This window comes from Podarcis melisellensis (genome assembly GCF_964234715.1).
Source record: "Podarcis melisellensis genome assembly, chromosome: 4".
Lineage (NCBI taxonomy): Eukaryota > Metazoa > Chordata > Lepidosauria > Squamata > Lacertidae > Podarcis > Podarcis melisellensis.
The window spans coordinates 53,955,111-53,978,154 of record NC_138531.1 but is presented as its reverse complement, the minus strand read 5'-3'; the positions used below and the strand labels follow the sequence as shown (position 1 = coordinate 53,978,154).

Here is a 23,044-nt window from a genome sequence, read left to right as displayed (position 1 = left end):
GAGGTACTATTTCTAGGTTAGCAGAGTCTGTAACCTGAAGCGTATGTAACCTGAAGCGTATGTAACCCAAGGTACCACTGCACTTGCTGTTGTTCTTACACAGCTACTATTTTTCTTTCCCAAACCAAGACTGACCAAGAGGTGAGCCCACAACATATATGTGGGTTTGCGACTGATATAGTCCATTTGCTTTGAAGTTAATCACATCCATTTTGTATTGGCTAAATTCCCTGATATCTGCAAATGTCCATGTACTTTTAAACTCTATCCCCGTAGTATGGAGATTAACAACTGGGCAACCAAAGTGGATTTTATTGTGGCGGCCAAGAGACTTGTCTTTCAAAGTTGGAAGGGTAAATACCCACCGTCTATATTACATGATGGTCTGAGGACCTGGCTCATTCAAACTCATTTCACATAGGCATCGATTCTGTGTGGATACCTATTCTGACAAATGGAGGGCTTGTATTAATTTGCATTTTTCATTTAAGATCCATGTACTGTATTTGCCACTGAATTTGCAATGTGAACTGAAGGTGATTTACTGTTATTACTACTGTATTTGTAACAACAGTTATTATTAATATTCCTTTTCTTTCTTAATTATATTTCCCCCCTACCTTTCCCATGTTAAATTTGCAAATAAAATTAATTCTAAAAAATACTGGCAACGGGAGGGAGGGGTGAAGCCAGATAATCCTCCCACAGCTCAAAGCATCCTGAAGGAAATGCAGGCACTTGCTGGGAGTCCGTCTCTTCCACAATACCTGCAGTCCATTTAATGTGCATATGTTGACTGTCAAACAGCATAACTAAATAGCCTTGGCCCTAGAAGTCCAATAACCGTTTCCAAAAATGAAAAAGGAATGCTAAGTTCTGGCAAAGAACTGGCAGGCACTTTGACCCTAAAACAGATTCATTTGGCAGTCAGCAAAGCTGATTTCTAAGGAACTAACTTCAATATGAGCTGCCAGACTCAACACATGGGAAGTTATAATGATACAATTTGAGTGTGTTGTTTGAATTGTTCCAAGTACACATTTAAAATTATTTTTAAGGCTTTTAAAATTGCATTTATACCATAATAGTTATTTTTAAGTGACATCACCATCATATTTCATAAGGGTAGTATTAAATCCTGTATTTCTGAATGGGAATGTAACTTAAGACAACGGAACATTGGTTTGCTTAGTATTAAGTATTTTTGAATTTTGTTTGGGGGCATAAATATTGTTTAAAGGTAAGTCACTGAGAAAGAGCATATTCCCAGTGTTTGTGTGGCGGATTTTATTCATTTATAAAACTTTGGTACAGCTCAACACAAAAAACATTCTGAGTGGTTTGCATAGAAACAGTAAAAGAACAAAAATAACATTTCGTAGAGACTAAATAGAAATGAGATAGGCACAAAGAACAACTGTATATCACAACTTAACAGTGTACAAAAAATTAAAGCTTTAGAGCCAGGGTCTAGTAAAGGTTAGGTAGATAAAAGTTTCTAAGAGACATTAAAAGGTCATTACTGTTTCTGCCTTATGAGTTACCACCCACCTTCTGAATCATTAACACCAAGAAGGGCCACTTCTGCATTGTCACACAGTGACAATCCACTGGTTGTCAGAAAACCAGCAATTTCTTTTTGGAAGATCATGAAGATTGGCTTGATCTGTACCAGAGGATACTGTCTACTAGGTATCCTTGTTCCAAGTTGTTTGGTGTGTTAAGAACCTGTGACCTCAGCTCACCTTTGGTACTGAAAACAAATTCCTATGTTAAAAATGTGGTCCAGAGGGACCGCTAATACATCTTTTGCAGCTGGCTCTGGTTGGTAGATCTTGCAAATGAAGTAAAGCCAAGCAGATTTGATTAGCCAAATGTCTGTCCACTCTTGTTCTCAAGTAGGCTCACTTTTCTCTTTGCAAACTCCCCTTTTCTCCATTGTACAAGTGTTGACTTTGAATTACCATGGGTGTACCCCATCACAGTTGTCCTCTCCCCACCCCCCACCAGCATGGATTTCTCTGCAGGTGGGAAACAGACCGCAAACAGCTAGTATCTGGAATTCCCAATGGGGCCACAAATTGTTAGGGAAGGGATTGCAGCCGGCCCACAATCCTTGTACAGGCCTGCTGTCTGACAATGAAAAAATAGCTAGAGTTTTAAATCAAAAGCACTACATACATTGAAAGGAAAAGAAACCCAATGCTACAAGTTTAGGTATGCAAAGAATGCTGCCCTTGGTGACCTGAACAAATTGCTTCTAGACCATGAGCCAATTCAGTCCTACCCTCCCAGCACACCAGCAGGGAAGTAATTATCATCAACTTAAGTGAGCAAGTTCTTGACTTGAGAGCATCCAATTTAATACTGAATTCAAGATGCAGGAGGGAAGCCTGACAAGAAACTGACTACCAGTGTTAACTGCATGTGCAATGGAGAACAGAGCTCAGGATGGTTCAAAGACAGCACAGAGCGTGATGTAATTTCCTAAAGAGCACATCTATAATTCTACACAAAAGACTGCTGCAGACCAGCTGTGTTAACACCCTCTTGTGAGGCTAATGTTTAACAGTTGTGAGAAGAGTAATGGAAGTCTACAAGAGCCTTGCAGAGCTGTACTTTTTGGTAGCATTTCCACTTATTAAGGCATTAATATTCATATTTACCTTAATTCCCCAAGCTTCTTCCTTCTTCTATAATGCATCAGTGGGCATTCTGTTTTTCTTCCTGTTCCTCCCCCTAGAGTTCCAAACTGGTGCCCACACTGTTAATTTCTGAGCAATAACTAAACATGTTGTCTTAGACTGAAGTCGAGCAAATCCCAACTAAATTTTATGAAGTTTAAATTTACAGGTATTTTCTTGATTTTTAAAATAGGCTTTAGAGATACAATAATCTCATGTGTCTGAATAGCCTGGGAGATACGTGAAGAATTTGGTTTGGTAGCAGAAATCACAAAGGGGCTTACCTAGATTTAAATTACACTTGACAGGTGAAATTCTGTGGTCACCTTAAAACCCTCCAGGGAAAGATTCCAAAACTCTCCTCAGTAGCTTTGTTTCCAACTCATCATGCTCTTAGGTCATATTTCCCAATAGCAAAATGGCTTTGCGGCAACTTGAACTCCTTCTAAATCTTCTTTCAGGGTGTTTTGTGTGTGTGTCTCTTTATTATGACACCCTTTCAGATGTTTTAAATCATCTGCCAGGACCACCATTTCATCTCCCCCCCCCCCCTTTAACCATGAACAGCTCATTCAGAATTTCCTCTCACATATTCCAAAGCTTTGATTATCTTTGCATAATTCCTCTTCATATCCTCCAGTTTGCTGGCTGGTAAATGCCATCAAGTGGTAAAATAGAACTAGGCCCTTGGCACTCTGCCCCAACATGGACTGATTAAAGCAGCAGCACCATCTTCTTTATCGTACAGGTTTATGTCAGAAGCAGCTTTTTAAGATATGAGCTGGCTCTGGCCTTTAAGATTATTACTATTTACTATATTCTGCCCTACCTCTCAGAGAAGCCTAGGATGGCAAAACCCACAAGCAACAAAACCATCAAAATATCTAAAAGCAATTCCAACAACAGGCACAGATTGCGGGAAATATCTACTTGAAAGGCTTGTTAAGAGAGTAAGGTCATTAGTAGGCAGCAAAAAGTCAACAAACATGGCATCTGTCTAATATTTAACCAGAGAAAATTTCAAAGGTAGGCTCAATTTTATATTGTGCAGAATGGACTTCCTAATATGATGGTATCTTCAGGTGGCCCTCTCCTGCATTGCTCAGTGGTTGATTGGGTGGGTAATATAAGGGATGAGACTATCTTTTAGGTATATTGGTCCCAAGCTGTATAGGTTTTGTATACTGGAGCCAGCACCTCAAACTTAGACCAGTTCCAAATTGGCAGCCAGGTCAATGAGTGAAATCAGAGCTGGGATTGATGGGTGTTAGAGAGAAATGTAGTGTCATACAAGCCTCAGGGAAGACCCAAAAATAGCTTCAAAATGAGCCACAAAGTTCCTTCTCTAGGCAATAAAGGAGGATCTTCCTGGTTCATTTTGAAGCTGCTTTTGGGCTTTCCTTCGTGCCTGTGTCACTCTAGTTTTCTCACTGTAGAGTCAGACAATGGAGAAGGACTACAGGGTTCGTTCTTAACAGACTACCTGCTTAATTATGGAGCTGGTTTTTCATCTTCCGTGGAAGAGAATTGATTATTGCCCAGAGGAAAAGAATGGAGAAATCCAATGTTTTAGTGTAGCTGTGACTGGGTAATAGCATGTCCACCCAAAATCAAAAGGTAGCGGCAAAGACATGGGTGCACGCTCTTTCTAGCTCTGGTTCAATTTCATGTAAAAAAAGCTGTGTTTTTAATGGGTAATTAAAAAAGAAAAACCCTCATGATGCAAATATAAATAAAAACCTATCATTAGTATGTGCATTTTGCTGCAGGGTGGGGGAGGTTATGGTTGAGAAATTATGAACCACACGAAAAATAGCCCATACTAATATCACTGGGGGTGAGGGCTGTGAGAGAGCAGTGTATGACAACCCTGCAGTATAGTCTAATATTGTCACTTAGTCCTTTAGTGTGTTGGGCTTTTTTAAAAAAAGGGAAATGCAATTGGGGGGCTGTTTAGTTGACTGAAGCAGCAATATGGGGGAATGGGGGAGATTATTGATTTCTTTTCCATGCACTTGGTGGGGAGTTGTAGTTCAACAACATCTGGAGGACCAAAGGTTCCCCCCACCTGAATCAGATAATACTGAGCTAGATACACCAGTTATATGTCCTGATATAAAGCAGCTTCCTATGTTAAATCATTCTGTTATGCACACATGCACCCCTCTAATATGGGAGCTTCCCATATGTGATGGGTCGGGACTGAATCATGAACAAAGTATTTTAGGAGTTCCCTTTGCTATAATGTAGCACAGCCTCTAGAACTCCCCACACTATAGTGCAATCATATGCATGATTTCTCAGAAGTATATTAGCATAGGGTCACAGCGCCTTCATCTTAAGTCTTCTTTTTCTTTACCAGCATCTTAAAATTGCTCCATAATCAGTGATGCCTAGAATCTTTAAAGTGCCTGCAAAAAATGAAATCCGTTGCTTTTCACATCTAAAACCACAAGCCAGGTGCCACCGGGGTGTGCCTGGCTTACATCACTTTGCAATGCACCTTTGATGGATGCAGAAACTTATGCCTAAAAAGGAACACCTGTGTTCTCAGCAACCAGGCAGTCTGAATCATACTGCTATATTATACATTTGTAAGTTTACATCAACATAATATTGGTGAGCAAATGTCTCCTTATGTCAAGGTCAGATTGCTAAACAAATTTTTAAAGTTGTTAACAGTACTTCTTTTACCTCCAGGAAGGGGGGAAATGATTCAAAGGGAACAAACTGGGAACCAATCCTCCTGAAGAGAGACCATAGGATACATTTATATAGCCATAATTATTCCAACAGAACTGTATCAGTTTAACATACCTCTCAATCATGGCACACTATATAGCCATTTAAATATATGGGTAATGCTTCCCTGTCTTCCCACAATAGCCATAATCCATCATCTTTCACTCAAGGAAACATGAAATGTTTCGAGCCCTTACACAATTCCCCCCATAGTATTTTCTTCCATTTATTCAATGGCAGGGGAAAAGCAGATCTTCCATTAATAATAAGGCAAAGAAGATTTCAGAGGACTGTACAGACTGTGATGTGCATGCTGATTTGCAGGATTCAGGGAAGTGCAATGCAGAAGGCAACAGGCAAGGTTCTCAACTTCTGTGGCTGCCAGGAGCACAGCTCACGTTCAGCTGTGACCTTAAAGAGTGTCCACCAATCTTTACATGACAGAAAGTAAAACTCCTTTAACACAGATTCGCAATAGGAGGAAAAGTCAGTCCATTTTAACATTGGGGGGCCGACCCAGAAAGCATGTTCTCCTTCATGGAGAGCATGTGTTGCGGTGGGGGCCGCCAGGACACTCCAAAGTTGGGGGCGGGCTAATTGATCGTTGGCCACTGATGTGATTGGGGTTTCCCTTGTTGTTGGGAAGAAGTTTATGTTGTCATTTGTTGATTGACAGCCAGAAATGCTAAAACTCCTTGCACGAGGCTAGGGCTTCCTCTTTTCGACCGTGCATCGGATTGCCCGTCCCCCCCTCCCTAGAATTAGGCTTGTTCGCTTTGACCTTGCTATGCCTGTCATGGGGTCGTCTGCTCTTGGGGCAGGGGCCCGATAGGAATTTTGTCCATCTGGCTGATTGGCTGAGGCCATTTGGTTTTTGCCTACTGCGTAGCAAATCGCCACAACTTGTAAGGTTGCGGTTAGGCATTGGTTTATGGTTTGTTTGGTTGAGGGGCAGTGGTTGAGTGCCTGCCCTTGGTAGATTGAGTGCCTGCCCCTCTAATGCTGCTGCTGCAGTAAGGGATTCGATTAAAGGAATTGGGGGCTAACTACTGCTTGTCCACACTGTCAAGGGGGCTCAGGCCATAGCAATGAGCTCCTGGTTGCATTTGGGGTGAGGGCAGGTTCCCTGTTCTGTCGCTACCCCCAAGTGTATTCCCCTATTCTGACTTTTGCATCGTGCAGAATGTCAGTCTGTCCCCCATGGTGGGGGCAGATAGTCGTAACCAATGCCTAAGCAACCACTCACAAATTTGTATCTTAATAAAGTTGTGGCCAAAATTATGCCAAAATCTTAAACAAAAAATACTGTGCGATGTGTGAGTTATTGGGGTGGCCCTGGGGACCTCGACACGCAACTGTCATTCTGCAGAGCAACGCCAACAGCACACTGCACCCATCCGAGGGAGCTTTGAATAGAACAATCCTTCCTTGTGCCAGAACTGCTGTGACGATAGGCATTTTGCCAACACTAAATAAAGGACTGATGTATCTTAGTAATCACGCTGATGGACCTTCATCAGTAATACTCAACGGTGTGCCCCTGATGGGTTACCTGTGGCCCTCCCAACTGGTTGGCCAATGCTCAGGGAAGAGTGGGGCTGTAATTCAGCAATGCTTGGAGAGTCACAGGTTCCCCACCCTGTTCTATGCCCAACCATCTATGGAGCAAGAGAGAACAGTGCTGGTCCCCAGGGTGTGGCCCTAGGCAGCTGCCAGTTCACTTGTCTTCCGGCATGGGTCATGAAGCGCCCTGATCTAGATTACAGAACTATCTATTCCCGCCAAACATTAGTGTTATAAAAATTCTCCATTTATTACTGACCTTTCATTCTTGCATGTATGATGCACGTTTTCTGCTTCGGTGCAACACCATCTGCTACCCCAGCAGCTGCACTTACACCCAAACTTGTGCCCAAATGTACTCTTTTCTGTTGTCCTGTTTAGATTAGCATTGAAGTTCTGTGTTCCAAAAACCTCACATTTAATGAATTGTTTGGTTAGTATCCCCAATCATCTCTATACTTTTTCTTATAAAATTAACTGTTTCAGGTTTTGCCTGTCACTATTTAGTAGATTAAAAATGAATATTTGGGACAAACCCAAAACCTAGTTTGACTGGTTCACTCTATGCAGAGCCAGCAAATAGTTTATATTTGTCCTTGGAAAAAAAATTTTTGTGCAAAATGTATCTCCTCTGAAGCAGAAAATTTAATTTTGTGAGGTATGGTACAAGAAACTACAATTATCACAGTCTTGCTTTTGTGTTTATCAACACAGACTGGCCTCTGCTTTTCCTGGACCCAAGGCCTGCTCCTGGGACAACAACTTTGCATTTTTTAAATTAAATTCTGGAATCTCTCTCCAATCACAAACTCCTTTTGAAAATAATGGGTTTTTCTTTTCAAGAACACTGTACCTTGAAATTTGGTAAGGCCAGTGAGGATCAGTTTTTTGTCTATGAAATAGATTAAAGCCACAAACCCCTATTGCCCCAGAATAATCAACACCAAATTTTGTTACTGGGCACAATGAATAATAAAAAATGTACAGTGTTTTTATAAAATACATTTTGCTTGATTTTTAAAAGACACAATAACAGCGTAGCCCATTGTTCAGGCTAAGCATTTAAGACAGGAAAGCATTTCCATAACAGCATTTGGAGGGGGAGAAGGAGTTGATGCGGAATTGGTTCAGATGATCAGTTCCAGTCCCAGCTATCTGGTCCTCACCATAGTAAACCACTTCCTCATGGACTGCCACCACACAGGAGCATTTTTAAACAGTGCTCACTGTATTGTTTTAATCCACCTTGAGTCAAAGTTCCTGCACTTGCTTTCTCAAATTGCAGCAAAATCACACAATGAATACAACTCCCTTTAAGGATGTTCTCCTTGGACAGTTGCTAGCCATGCCCAACACTCGGGCAGGGCCCACTGCTGAGGCCTCCCCTTTTATCACCTTAGAAACCTTCTGACCTAGCATTTCAAACAGTACCCTTTGAATTTCCCACAATGGCCCTGGTTTAGCATCATCCTGTGACAGGATGAGTGTTGGTTGGAGTACTGCCAACACAGCCAGGTAAGCCTGCCAGAGCCCACTGAAAGAGGAAGGGCCCACCAGAAGACACTTTGTCCAGGCCCCTTCAAACCTGGGTTTCTATTTTTATTATTATTATTATTATTATTATTATTATTATTATTATTATTATTATACCACCCTTCATCTGAAGATCACAGGGCACTTTACAATATACAAACACAAAAATCCGCACCATAATAACGAACAAAACAATAACCCTACGCAAACAGTTTAAAAGGCCAAATACTATTTATTAGCCAAAGGCTTAGCAAATAATGGGGGGTGGGGGGAGCCCTGCACATAATGCTATTTTATGTTATCAATCAGCAGCAGTGCTTCAGAGAGCTTTACTTTCTGAATTTCACTATTCAGTCAATAGCTTTCATTAGTGACTCCATGTATACACAATAACCCTTCAAAAAGTTAAGCAGCAAAATGGAAACCCATGCTGCATACCAAATGGCTGTTATGTTCTGGAACATCCTTACACTTCCTGTAACCTGTTCCTGCTGGCAACTAGGAATGCATGCTTGGGGTGTTAATTTTCTAAAGAAATGACCTGCATATGTCTTTAAGAGGACAAACAACTCCCCATTAACACTATTGTTTACGTGAAGACTACCAGCTCTTCCACATTTAGATGTTCTGAATCATCCTCATTTATCTTACATAGTTAAAACTTGTTGAACACTTTTTTATCTTTCTCGTATGTGGCTGCTGCACTGGCCTGCCTCTTGTTACCCAATCCATTTTACATCACCTCATTTTTTCACATGGTACTCTCAGGTTATCCTAACTAAAATGAGAGGTAAAAAATAAATAAATGTTTTAAACAGAAGCAGCTAACACAATTTGCAGAGGGGTTTGATCTGTCACCAAGGAAATTCTTCTGGTTCCCCAGGACTCTAATTTGGGCAGCATTGAGAAAAGAAAAACAAAAAAGTAGACACAGCACTGGGTTAGGTGGAGAGGTTTAACCTCTCCATCTAGATAAGCTCCCTGATGAGGATACAAATTGCCCCCTCCCTGGTCATCAGACTGATGATAACATGAACAGCATGGGGTGATAATCGCCTGCCCCAGCTCATCTGGGTTGGCGCCAACGGTGAATGCGGTCTTCCAGACAAAAATGGTTAGCTACCCCATGGTTTTATAGAAAACTGGTCTATATAATGCCAGTGACTCCAAGAGCTGCAGTGAAGGGGTAAATGCAACATTTTAAAACCAAATAATTCAAATGCAACAAAACAGAATAGAGAAAATGTGAGTATTATTAAGCATCCAATATTTACATTACCCATACTCATATTTTCATATAAATTCTGCTAACATTCGTGTTTGCTAAACAAATGCTTGATATACAATAAAACACATTATCTATTCAAGAAGTAACATAAATTATTTATTCCAAATTTGATTTTAAAAATCCTTTTTATAGTTCCTTGAAAAAACATGATTTATCATTGTCAGTTTTAACTGGAATTATCTTTCTAGAGCAGCTATGCAAATTTGGTCTGAAATGACCGCTGGAACAGACCAAAAGCCTATTGCGTCCAGCATCCCATAACACAAACAAATTTGTGTTATTTGAAGGAGGGGAGATGCACACGCAGAACGCATTATACACTGTTATTGCGTCAAACATTCCATGGCTATCCGCTACAATCTTCAAAGATACCGGAAAAATATATGGTTCAAACATTGTACGGCTTTTTCTATAAATTTGGCTTGCATAGTTTCATCTGTCCCACCTTTATTTATAAAGCAGAATACTTACAGAAGGTGGTGAAACTTCCAAGTGGGGTCACTGCAAAAGCATCCCTTCTGTGTTATGCCTTCTGGAAGACTGACTGGCAGAAAGGTTTTGCTTGTATGATGGCAGCAACCTACTGTAGTACCAACAACTATAGCCCTGTTTGGGTATGTTGCTTGCATATATGTTAGATGCAAGCAGGGTGAGCAGGGATGAATGCACTCAGCTGTCCCTGCGCTGCCATGTGCCTTACTCTCCACAAGTTGGAGGGTCAAGCCTGAAGAGGGAACCCTCTTCTACTTGAGGAGCTCCCACCAAGTGACAGGGAACTCTGCAAAATTGGCATTCAAATTCAGGAAGGGAGTCTCCACGAGAAGGGGGCTTTCCACTTCAAATTTCACCCTCCAACTCATGGACCTTGAGGGGGGGCAGCAATTTGAGGAGAGGCGCTATCATGCTCATTCTCACATGTAGCCTTTACACACGAGCAACATACCTGAATCAGATCAACCTCAGACCTGAATGCCTAGTTCTTTTATTCTCAAGGGAGGGAGAGGGAAGAGAGAGAGAATTTAATCTGAACCAAAAGTGTGTAGGAAGAATATTCAGCATGTAGGAGTAAGAGAATAATATTTTAGCTGGATATTGCAGCTGTCAGAGAGAATTCTGAGACTGCACTCCCACACAAAGCAGATGCATCTATTCACTTCTGATTTTAGGTGGTGTTCAAATGTTCTCCCACTTCCCAGTTACGGAAAGTGCTCAGAAAACCCTTTCCTCTGCTCATGAGCATTATGCTCTCACTGCTCTTCCAGCTTCTGAAAATTAACAAAAATGTAGATTAAGTTTATCTTTTAGAAGTTGGATGCTTGCATTGCAAATTTCAAGCAGCTTTCAAGATGCACACAACTCATTTCAGAGTTTTGTTATCCATGGCAAAATTAAAACAAATGATGATTTAATGACCACAAGTGTGTTGCTCCTGCCTTGCTCCTGACTGTGCTACACAGGGGAGAAAAGAAGCCAGAATCCGGCTTGCCATGAGATGTGAACCCAGGCTCATGGCTGGTTTCTCTTCAACCCAGAAGTGGTAAGACAACAAACCTTTGTTTCTCCTTCTGGTTTGTTTGGTGTGAAACAAGCTACAAGCCATCGTCATCATTACAAGCCTTTCCCCTCGGCTTCCAGTTCTGGTCTGCTTTAATGGAGGCAGCCCCCATGACAGCAGGAGAGCGTAGGTGATGGAAAAAAGAGGATGATAGAGGGTAAATCATTATTGCAAGTTCTCCCCAAAGATGGGCTTCACTCGCACTCTGTCTCAGTATCTGGCTCTTGCTGCAACATGGAATGCAGGAGCCAGGGAGGCACTGAGTACAAAAGCACTTCGCCTGGCAAAAATCTCTCCAATGCTGCCATTAAGAAGCAGAGATTCTCCTGTTAATTAGAGCTTAACTGGACTAAAGTACAGGTGTGTGCTAGAAGAGATGAGATCACAAACTGCGAACAAACCAACTGCAAGAACTTTAAGGTTTGAATTGAGATAAAATTCAATTTGCACTTCAATCAGTACAAAAGTCAGCGGGGGAGGGAATCCTACGGTTTGTTTATTTAAAGTTTTCCTATCTACATTTATGATTCGGCAACCCTCCCCTGAATGTTAGTTCAAATTATACCTGTACAAGTGAGGATGGAAGAAATTGGATTTAAAATATGGATTATAACATCAAACTGAACTGTGTGTGTAAAAAAGGGGGAAAGGGATGGAAACTCTATTTTGCAAAAGGTTTATGATGGAGACTTAGAGCTAACTCTTCCGCATCCTTTATTGTCTATGAAGTGAACTGAATAACACTAAGAGGACTTGGAATTTAATTTAACTGGAAGGATAATTGGTCATATATCTTTAGCTGGAAAGATGAAAGAAGTCTGTGAGCGGCCAAGGACCAGATAAGGTTTCTTACTGAGTCATCTATAGTTTGACAGACTACTCTTCTTCCCAGGCTGAAGGGGGAAAATGGTGACAACAGTTTATTTACTGGGACAGAGCAACTTTTGCAGCTGCTGTTAAAGTTCTCGGTGCAAAACAATGAAGCATGAGACGGAGAAAGAACAATGATATAGTCCCTCGCTTTAAGTTTTATAAATTATTTAATGTGTCGACACAAATAGAATTTATTAACATTGCAGTTGTTGTATAAGGGATTATTATTATGACAGGAATGTAACTGAAACTAGTAAGATTTTGGAATGCAGAAATAAAGAAAATTAGAAAGCCATCAAATCTAGCATGTGGGGGGCCTACTTTAATTAAATTATATAATTTGGTATTTGAATGATTGGTATTAATAATTGTATTATAAATTGGCATTGCTATAATGAGGCTGTTATTGGCATGTAATTGAAAACTAATAAATATATATATCTATGACAAGCCTTTCCTTTCCATGGAACACAGTTAAGGGCAGGAGAGGAGCAAAGCACTTTGTATGCATTCAACCATAGTTTAATTTAAACTGTGGTTTAACATTGCATAGGAAGTGGGTCAGAGGGAGGCTTGATTCACAGGGCTTCTTGGGAGAGTAAATTCCAAGGTTGGAAAGGAGCACTATGGACACGGTCTTCTGCTGTCCTATATAGTATCCATGTCAAGAATAAATTACATATCTGTAGGAAGTGGGTTCATAATAAGACCAATATACTGCTCCTTCCCCACCCTCCATTTACTCACATTTACATGATAGAGTCAGTTTATGTATATCTGAACACAGTCATAGATAATGCTTTAGCTATGACTCCAAGCACATATGTAAACTGCTAAACCTGTCTCCAAGGGAGGATGACATTACATCTTCTGCTGTACAAGCATCCATATTGTGGATATGGGCAAAAGAAGAATTTGAATTGGAATGCAGCTTCTGCCCTGCTCTTAGTCCTGAAGCACAAATTTTTTATTTAATTTTTTATTTACCGTATTTACTAGAGTCTAATGTGCCGTCGGATCTAATGCACAACTCAATTTTCAAAACCTTGAAACAAACAAAAAAAATCTGCTGGTGAATGCAATGTGCATCAGCAAAATTCTTTACAAGAATAAAATTTTATTAGTAGCTTCTTCATGGCTTCCCCCGCAAGCAAAAAAATAAAAATAAGAGGCTTTTCCTGGCACAAAAAACCACGAAGCAAACACCTGAGCTGCCACAAAACTCTGGTGGTGGCAGAGTTTTGAAGAAAGGAAAGATGCACTCAGTTTAAGCTTAAGTTTTACCGTAATTACTCGAGTCTAATGCGCCATCAAATATAAGACGCACCCTATTTTTCACAGTGTGATTTGGCAAAAAAAGTGTGCATTAGAATTGAGTAAATATAGTATACCCCACCTTTCCTCCATAGAGCTCAAGCTGGCACACACCGTTCTTCCCACAGTATTAATTTGGTTATTTATTTCCGTGTCTATCCTACCTTTTCCCACAGCACAATTTGATTGATATATAAAAAACTGACCAAGGTACAGTAATCATCATACGTATGTACCCATGACATCAATGTGGGGGAAATCGTCATAGGTTAAAGTCCTGTTGCTTTCAATGGGAACTAAGTGCAACAAAAATGAAGAAGCATTCAGCTGTGTTTTACTCTGGATCTAACCCAGAATATTATCCTAACCTGCTTAACCTCAGCTATTAAAACCCAGCCCAACAAGGAAGTCTTGCAACGCCTCTGGAAGGGCATGCAGCGGGTTGTTAAAATTTACTGCCCCTAAGAAAAATGTGTTGTCAGTAAGCAAAGAGTTCCACAGCAAAGACCAATTAATTCCATCCACGTAGATAGAAATTCACATCTGTAAGACAGCAGCTCATAAGAAAATACAGACTCCCAGACCCCTGTTAAGGAAACAAGTATGTCCAGCTCAGGAATTCTCACCTCTAACAACACTGATCTGTCCCTTAGGTTCCACTGCTTGGCCTACTAAGAATTTTTCAGAGTGATAAGTAGCCTCTTGATGAAACATCCCAGTTAAGTGTTGTTGCTCAGCTGTCTGACTAGGAAGATCCTTATTCAAACCTCACTCACACACTAAGCTCAGTGGATTGGTACATTGGAACAGTCACTAGCTATCAGCCCAATCTACACCACAGGCTTGTTGCAAGGGTGAAATTGGGAAGTGGGAAGAATCCTTGGAAGAAAGGTGGGATATTGATGTAATAAAAATGGTTGTTGCACATGTTTAATTAGAAGCAAGTGCCACACTGAAACTTATTACCAAGTGTGCCTTGCAGCCTAAATTCCCAAAGAGGGAACAGGGCTTGAATATGCACATGCATCTCGAAAGGGCAACTACACAACACACAACACTCCTAAATCCAGGCATGATAAAAGGTGTTGTGATGTTTTAAATAAACAGATCTTGAAATGCTGATAGATGTCTCAGTCGCCACACTATTATTACCATCAAGGCAATAACACGCTTACTGAGATGCAATAAAATGGGTTGTTACATTAACAATAGCCTCCACGATAAAAATAATTTGCCACCTTCTCAATTATCACAAGGAAAACATGCAAGGGAGTCCCAAGCTGCCATTTAAAATGTGGTGCATCAGCTTTGGCTCTCTTTGGATACCTGTATATGAGCCCAGAGTTTGATAGCTTCATAAACAAGCCAACTTAATCGTAATTCAGTAATAAATATTACACTATTTAATGCTAACAGATGTATATGAGCATGAGTTTGACCAAACTGCGGGAGGCAGTGGAGGACAGAGGTGCCTGGCGTTCTCTGGTCCATGGGGTCACGAAGAGTCGGACACGACTAAACGACTAAACAACATATGAGCACAGAGGAAATAGATAGGAAGAAAGAACCAAAAAATATACCCCTTATCTGGCAAAAGGGAAGCACCTGTATTTTCTCCTTGAACAGAGGATGGGTTAGATCCAAAGGGACGTTTGTATGAACTGAAGGTACTTCTGCTTATGCAAAGAGAGTTCACAATTGTACTGAATTACACACCTTGATCCCTGTTACAACCCTCCCCCCATCTCTTCTCATGCCATTCCAAAGGGCTTCTCAACCCCCCAGGAGCACCTTTGGGGGGCACAGAAAGCACAAAGAGTTATAGCTAGGAAGAACTGATAGAGAGCTCATCTTGTGGTTTAACAGATCAAATCTTATAAAATTTCTCTTAACAAGAGCTAACTATGGCTTAAATTAGAATACAGGCAGAATCACTTTCTTTTGTTTAGATGTTCGAATGGTGTCCATATCAGAACAGCCAAATAGCTTCATAAACAAGCCAACTTAATCGTAATTCAGTAATAAATATTACACTATTTAATGCTAACAGATGTTGAATATCGCTAAACTAAAGAAATTAAGAGCATATGGGGGAGATATGCTAAAAAAAAATACAGCTTACTTTTCATTCTTAGCTTTAGACTTAATGTAAATTATACCTCTAATCCCAACTGTGAATCACTATACTGATCACAGAGTCAGAGAACTGCAGAGCTGGAAGGGATCCAGGGGGGTCATCTAGTCCACCCCCTGTCATGCAGGAATCTCAAATAGATCATAAATGACAAATAGAGCAGCTTCTCTTGTTTTAGATACCTATATGGAGATTAACAATATCACCATGTAGTAAGCATGTCACATGTGACTTGGAAAAGATTTCATCTGTGTTGCTGAGAAGAAAGTAGCAGAAAGCATTAAATGTTTTCTGACACATTGGAACAGCTTGCTATAAGATCAATGATCAGAGAAAGGAAATCCCATGTTTCAGGATGCAGTCCTATCCTTGGCACATGTTAGGAAGGAAGCTCAACCACATAAAACACGGCTGCTACTCCCCTCCTTCCTCTAAATATAAAAGGAACTGGCCAGCAATGGAAGGGTGATACCAGATGTGGAAGGAAACGCTTTGATCAATAACTAGAAAAATGTGTTATAATTAAGATCTACCCCTGGAAATTAAGGCGCATAGCTCCTCTTCTTTCATTTGCTTTAATCATGTCAACATGACAAAAATCTGTCATCTCCTTGCCTGGTCAATAAGGAAACAGTGGTTCAGATCCAGACAAGTTCTTCCCAATATGGTTTTGGAGAGCAGGTGGGTCACATGCAGCCGTCGACCACTCTATGCAGCCCGCCAAGCCTCAGGAAGCTTGTCTGCAGTTCCCATCTCATGAGCTATATCAGCTCTGCAGTAGTGGAAAGATGGAAACAGGGACAACAATCTTTTCTCCACTGCCCAGATGATGGCTGCTCAGCAAAGCAGCAGGGACCTTGCATGGAATGCTAAACCAAACAATGGCATAACACAAACACGTAAGCATAAGAGTTCCGGGAGAGAATATCAAGGTCCTCCTCTGGTCCTGATCCTGAGCTGCAGTAAGGTAAGGCATGGTGTGGGCTGAGTGGGTAGTCCAAACCCAGGATTGTGGCTTATCTCGCTCCAGACAAACCACAAGGTGTAACCAAGGTTACATGCTGAGTCAAGTTCAGCAGCAGAAGGTCATGAGGAGGAGTACAGGAGGAGCAATCTGCTCTCTTGAGAACACCCAGTCTTACTAAGCCATCATTTGCCCCAGTGGGATGTGCGAACTGGCTCAGTGTGTTTCTGTGCAATGTCATTGAATATCCCCAAGTTCTAATATAAGGGATAAGGAGAAAGGGGAATATCTGTGCATTTCCAATTCCTTGTTGTTACTAACACGTCTTTTATAAATATTTCAGCTAGCTATTTCAGAAGGGATTTTGCCCTCAGTCCTCTCAGAAGTCAGTTGGGGGGCAAAAAATGATCTCTTTTTGAAGCCACCATTTTTTTTAGGTGCTTGGTTCATATCCAGCAAATGGTAACTGCAGAGCCCAGAGTTATGAGAACTGAACTATGTAGTTCTACCTGATCCCCATCACATGGTTACTACAAAGTTTAATTCTTATTGGTAGTGTGCGCAGTGTGGATAATGATAGAGACTTGTAGGAGCACAGGAAGCTCCTGGTGCCAAGTCTGCCCATTGGTTGATGAAGCTTAGTACTGTCTACAATGACCACCAGCAGCTCTCTAGAGTTTCAATCAGGAGATTTTCCTAGCTGTATTTTCAAATCTCAGGGATTGAACATGGGATATTTTGGCATGCAAAGCATGTACTCAACCACTGAGCTATGGTCCTTTCCCAAAATAGGTATACCATAGAGGAGTTGTTGTGTGGTTAAAAAAAGGAAAAAAGGAAGTGCCTGCCTTGGAGCAGAAGACTGGACATGATAATTGAGCATCTCTTACAGCTTCACGTTCTATGGCTTGACGTCTCTCACAATGAAAAGGCAGGCTATTCATTACTGAATATTATGTATAGTGCATAACAGATTGAGAAAACAGTACAATAAAATTACAGAACGTACCTCTGCTCCATGGGAAAAGCAGCTAAATGCTCTTGAAGTATTGCAACCCTAAAGCGTTGTATTCCAGGGTCCAACAGCAACAATTTATGCTGCTCACATCAAAGAACAGCGTGGCTTTTCAAGGCAATACATGTCTCTTAAGAGGATGCATTCACCAAGCAGATCACAAGCTGGAAATTAAGTCAAATACATATATACAGATGAAGGATAAAAAAATACACATCCAAAAAACCCGTATTTTAAGTTCAATTAACATTTTATTTTAATATGGAAACAACAAAAGGAATTTCTCTTACGGCTCAAATAACCTTACCTAATTCACAGTGCCAGTCTTACTTACGGTACAATAAGCCTCATTTGATTCAATTACTTGAAGGAGACTGGAGGCATTAAGGGAGACCATAATGCTACATCCTCACATTCAGAGATATTCTGCCACATTTAAGTATTTTTGGTGCTGGGCTTGGGGCTATTATTAGCTATATCTGGTTGCTAGGGAAGGCTTTGGTAATGACATGCACCAGCCAGAAAACAGAATCTGATTTGCAAAAGAGGTTGGGAGTGGAACAGTTTAAAATTATGGTTGAAGGGGAGAAATGTATAGGTCCAGTCATATCCTGTAATTACAAAGTGGCATATCAACAGATCTGGGAAACACCTGCGCCCTGACCTTAGAACTCATAATCTAGCAAGAAGGTGGAGGTAAGCACTGTATGTGACTGACCATCTTTTTTGTCCTTCACCAATCAAGGACTCCTATATGCTTCATTCAGGGAATGGACGAGTAGGTGTTGAATTTCATTTTATCTCTCACATTGTAACTCTACTTAAAAGGAATCCCCATTGCGTTCAATGGGACTTGCTTTCATGTAAGTGTGCATGTGACTTATCCACACATAGGAATAAGCCCTACTGATCTCAGTAGACCTTTATTCTTAGGAAATATGCTCCACAGTCCTCCTCATTCAACCATAAATTCTGTCCAGATTATTCTGGTTATAAATTTTACAGGTATAGGAAAAAGGCTGAGGCACAATGTCGTGTTAAAAAGGTAACATTGAATGACTTTGTCTCAGTTCTACTTAAACATTTCACATGTACAGCTAAGTAAAATTAACCAGGGACAGTCATGCCTCGTGTTGCGTTCTGCTCTTGTTACAGACTTTCAGCTTATGAACGGCAAACCTGGAAGTGTTTACTTCTGGGTTTGCTGCCCGCACATGCGCAGAAGCGATCTGCGTGCTTTGCGCACATGCAGAAGCGCTCCAAAGGCGCCGTGCACATGTGCAGAAGAGGCACTCTAGTTGCGGTCTTTTCAGGGTGCGAACGGCACCCCAAAACAGATGAAGTCCGCAACTAGAGGTACCACTGTACAAAACTAACACCCCTACAGCTTCTTTCAGGTTTCAAACAAATTAGGTTACACCTTTAGAAAACGATTTTGAAGTATTTAATCCCTAAAGTGCATTTTTTTGGAAGGGGAAAGGCCAAAGTAGTTTTGAAATAAAAAAGACAATGAAGATGGGAAGAATTTCTCAAAATGTTTTGAAGCATGAAGACCTGTTGAACTTCTAGCTTCTTATGAAGGTTGCACATGGATTTAACATATTATATTGGGCATTTAATCAGGCCACATGTGCTGAATCCGGCAAGCATTAAGCTTCTTCTCAAACCTATACTTTCTTCACTTTTTGGAAGGTAAAATGAAGAAAGGAAAAAGCAACTTGTCTAAAAGCATTCAAGACCAATGAGTGATCTACTAAGCTATTAAAAAAACTATCTAACTTTTCCTCTTAGTAGCTGGTGGATCAAGTTTGCAGGATCTTAGGAGCTTCAGAAAATGTATTGTTTTAGCCATTTTAAAATTATCATGTTACACTACATACAGATGTGATTCGTTACATGGCTGCAACAGCAGCAACTCTCCTTTGTACATTTTAATTCAAGAATTGCGTGCTATTCCTTCATTACAATTTCTTCATGCACAAAAATAAGCCCAACCATTTCACATTTGTTCACAGTGAAGCCTATTGATGCTATTATAATGTGTAGTTTGGAAAAGTCACTGCCGTCTGCCAAACCAAGAGGGTAAAGTTCCAATTGCTCCTCAGAAGGCTTCCCTTTGGACAGTGCCGTATCTAAGGGAAGCGGAACACTAAGAAAGTATGCATATCAAATTTTAGAAAACCGTCAAGCGGGTTTTTTTCTGGGTGAATGCCTTTAATGGCCTAAGATACATGCAGTAATTAAAAGAATAGTTCCCTTATGGCCAACAAAGAAGAAGATTTAATTATGCATTAAGCTATTGGGGATGAAAGAATCATATAACACTTTTGTATTTCTCCTTGGTTGCATTATATAACTGTTGCCTAGTAGAATTTAACATGTTTTATGTATGTTTTGTTAGAAATTCAAACCACAGAAACACAGAAATCTCTATCGTATGAAGATTGAAGAAAGGTGTGTGGGTGTGTGAAGATGAAACAACTTGTAGCATTTAATACTATCTTGCCTCCAGTTGTATACTCTGACATATGCCCATATTTGGAGCTTTGGTATGACTCAACGTGGCAATTTTTATTAAGTTCATAAGCTCTCTTGGTTTTAAAGACGGAAAATCAGACCATAATAAGTATCCAAAGATACTGATTAGACAGACACAAATAACAAGCACAGGATAGCCCAACTTTTCATATCTGTGGGCCGCTGACTGTCTTGTTGCACAGGAGGGGGGAACAAGGTAAAAATTTGACACACACACCAGCCCTCACACTGCCTTCCCAAAGCTGGCTAAGCAAGGTGCCAATCTTTGGGAAGAAGGCCCTGGGAGGGTCCTAGAGTCTTCCCATCTCCTTTCCAAAGCTGGGAAGGAAGAGGGAGAACTCTAGGACCCTCTCAGAACCCTCACATCTCCTTCTCAAAGCCCAGCACTTTGCTTACCTGGCTTTGAGAAGGTCACCATCAAGGGGCCACATGCAGCCCTTAGGCAATGTGTTGGACCACCCTGAACTAGCAAATGTATCTGTAGTTGATAGCACCCAACCCCAGAGGCCTCTTCAATAGCTCCAATTAGATATTTTGAAATGAGTTCTTGCAACCATTACAACTGCGGTGAAAATTCTTACTTGATCAGTTTCTCTACCCCTTAATATTAAGGACACAGGACAAGAGTAACATACATTTCACTTTTGATAACAGGGATTCCCCTAGTATCTAAATACCAGTTAAACCAAAATAGATCAATCAGTGTCCAAGTATAAGCCTTACTCATTAAAAAAAAATTGATCAGAAATCACCATTTTTGATCAAGATCTAAGTAATAGGTGGAAGGATCTGAGCAGATTTCAAAGGGAACATATAATATAATTCTGTGGACTGGTCAGAGACTCAAAGCTTTGAACACACACATCCAATGGCACATGAAAAGAGGAAGAGAAGAAAGAAGAAGCTTCCAGGAAGAAATAATATACAAAATGTTTTCATGACAAAGGGTTATATCAACATTAGAGTAGATCCATTGAAATCAATGGAAATGACTAAATTAGGTTCATAGATCTATTCTGAATATAACTTTGGTTGGATACAAACCAATATCTTTTTTGATTAAGTTTACCAGCCCTTTTTCCATATGTAGAGGGATGTCATTTGAGGTCCTTATTGTGAACAGAAAAAATATATACATATATGGCACTAGAAAAGGATACTGTATTTATTATCACATTACTTGGACTGCTTGTCATTCTGAAGTGTTATTTTCTCTCAGGTTTATTGTAAGTGTTTAAAACTGCTTATCAGCTCAAATGTTGGAGTGAGTCCTCACTGTTAAGGTGAGGTGGAGACAATAACTGAAGCAATCCAATTGTTATCTTAATTTTCAAGTTATATATGCAGTAATGCTTCTAACTTCTGATCAACTAGTCGCTAATCTTATTTGAACACAGGGGGTTAGGAGACCTATTACTACAGATACCGGGGTTTAATAAAATACACAGAATCCAGCCATCAAAGTACTCAGTGCTTCTTTGACTCGATACAATACCAGACCTTGCACATTTATTGCCCTTACAAGGTCTTACAAGCCCCACATGCATATGTATGCTCTAAGACAGTGCTAAGAGGGCAGTTAAGAGAAGATGAAGGAGAAGAGGTCACAACTCTGCTGGTGAATGTGGTCCAGCAGGTAAAGACCTACAGGAACTTGGGATGCCCCTGCCCAGGAACTCCTGTCAGGACATGCAAGTTGTAAGGCCATCTGTTATAGCTATACAGAAGCCAGCTCTACCTTTCTTTGGGATGAAAGGCATGGGGCAGGAGATTTCCTGATAAAGGAAGGACTGAGGAACTCATGGGCATCCCTGGCCTGCAGAAAGATGAAGGTTATTGCAGGAGAGAGAAAAGGAAACAAATGGTGAATGCCCTATCTCCCTTACACAGGTGCCCCCACTACAAACACATCAGAGGGATATGGGAAGCCCATGACAAGTAGATAGAACATGTTAGGGTCCCAAGTTTAAAAGAGTGGTTCATTCAATGGGTGACTCTTGAATCATTTCTGTAGGAAAACATCACCCTGGAACTGAAAATGTGCATTTTATTTTAGGGGGAAATTCCAAAAAATACTACTCTTCTTTTTTTTCCCTTTTTTTGCAAGCTCCTGATTATGAATCTTCTCTAACAACCTAAGCTTGTTATTTTCAGTCAAGACTGAGCACCACTAAAGAAATTCATGAAAAGAAGAGTATGTCACATTAGGAGCTCTTAGACTACTTTGGGCAATCGGTTACTAAAACCTAATGTACAATTAATCTAGATGCACCCCAAACTCCCTTTCTTTTCTCCAGAGCTAACAGGACCACCATTTCTCATTTTAATATTTGCTCCTTAGGTGGTTAATCCTTTCTAAAGTTCTCATGACTCATATGTGTATACTGCTGAAATATTCATTTATCTCACTACAGTGTTTTTATTCTTAATCCCACACCTCATTGGCAAGATCACCCAATGGAATGCATCTGTGGACGCAGACAAAGAATTATCCAGTCTTAACAAGCACCTTAAACTTTAAAAGAGCTTTCATTTATCCTGGATCTATGTAAACAATGAGAATAGGGAAGTATTATACGTACAAGCCTGGGAAATAGGAAATGCAGGAATCATTTCTTCACTTCACAGCTTTAACCCTGGAAAACAAAATTACACAAAAGCCATCAATGCACAGCATGTGCCAACCTGCATATTTAATAAGTTCTGGTCACACAGTTATTAAATCATCAAAACAGTATCCAATCCAAGAAAAAAGACACATACTTAAGACATCTTGTTCCTTGGGAATAATGTAAAAAGAAAAGAAAACAACAACTCATGTGCTCTAGTATTGTAATGCTG

The 23,044-nt window shown here is 40.4% G+C and overlaps 1 protein-coding gene across 2 annotated transcripts in view; it reads right to left on the bottom strand.

The window, feature by feature from the left end:
• TIAM1 (TIAM Rac1 associated GEF 1) overlaps positions 1 to 23,044 on the bottom strand; it is a 187,742-nt gene that overhangs the window by 123,096 nt on the left and 41,602 nt on the right. For both annotated transcript variants that reach the window (XM_081907977.1, XM_081907974.1), the window contains exons 2-3: positions 22,786 to 22,839; positions 17,660 to 17,829 (exon numbers count right to left, since the gene is read on the bottom strand). The gene's annotated coding sequence lies outside the window, so the exon portion shown is untranslated. The remainder of the gene's footprint in view (positions 1 to 17,659; positions 17,830 to 22,785; positions 22,840 to 23,044) is intronic.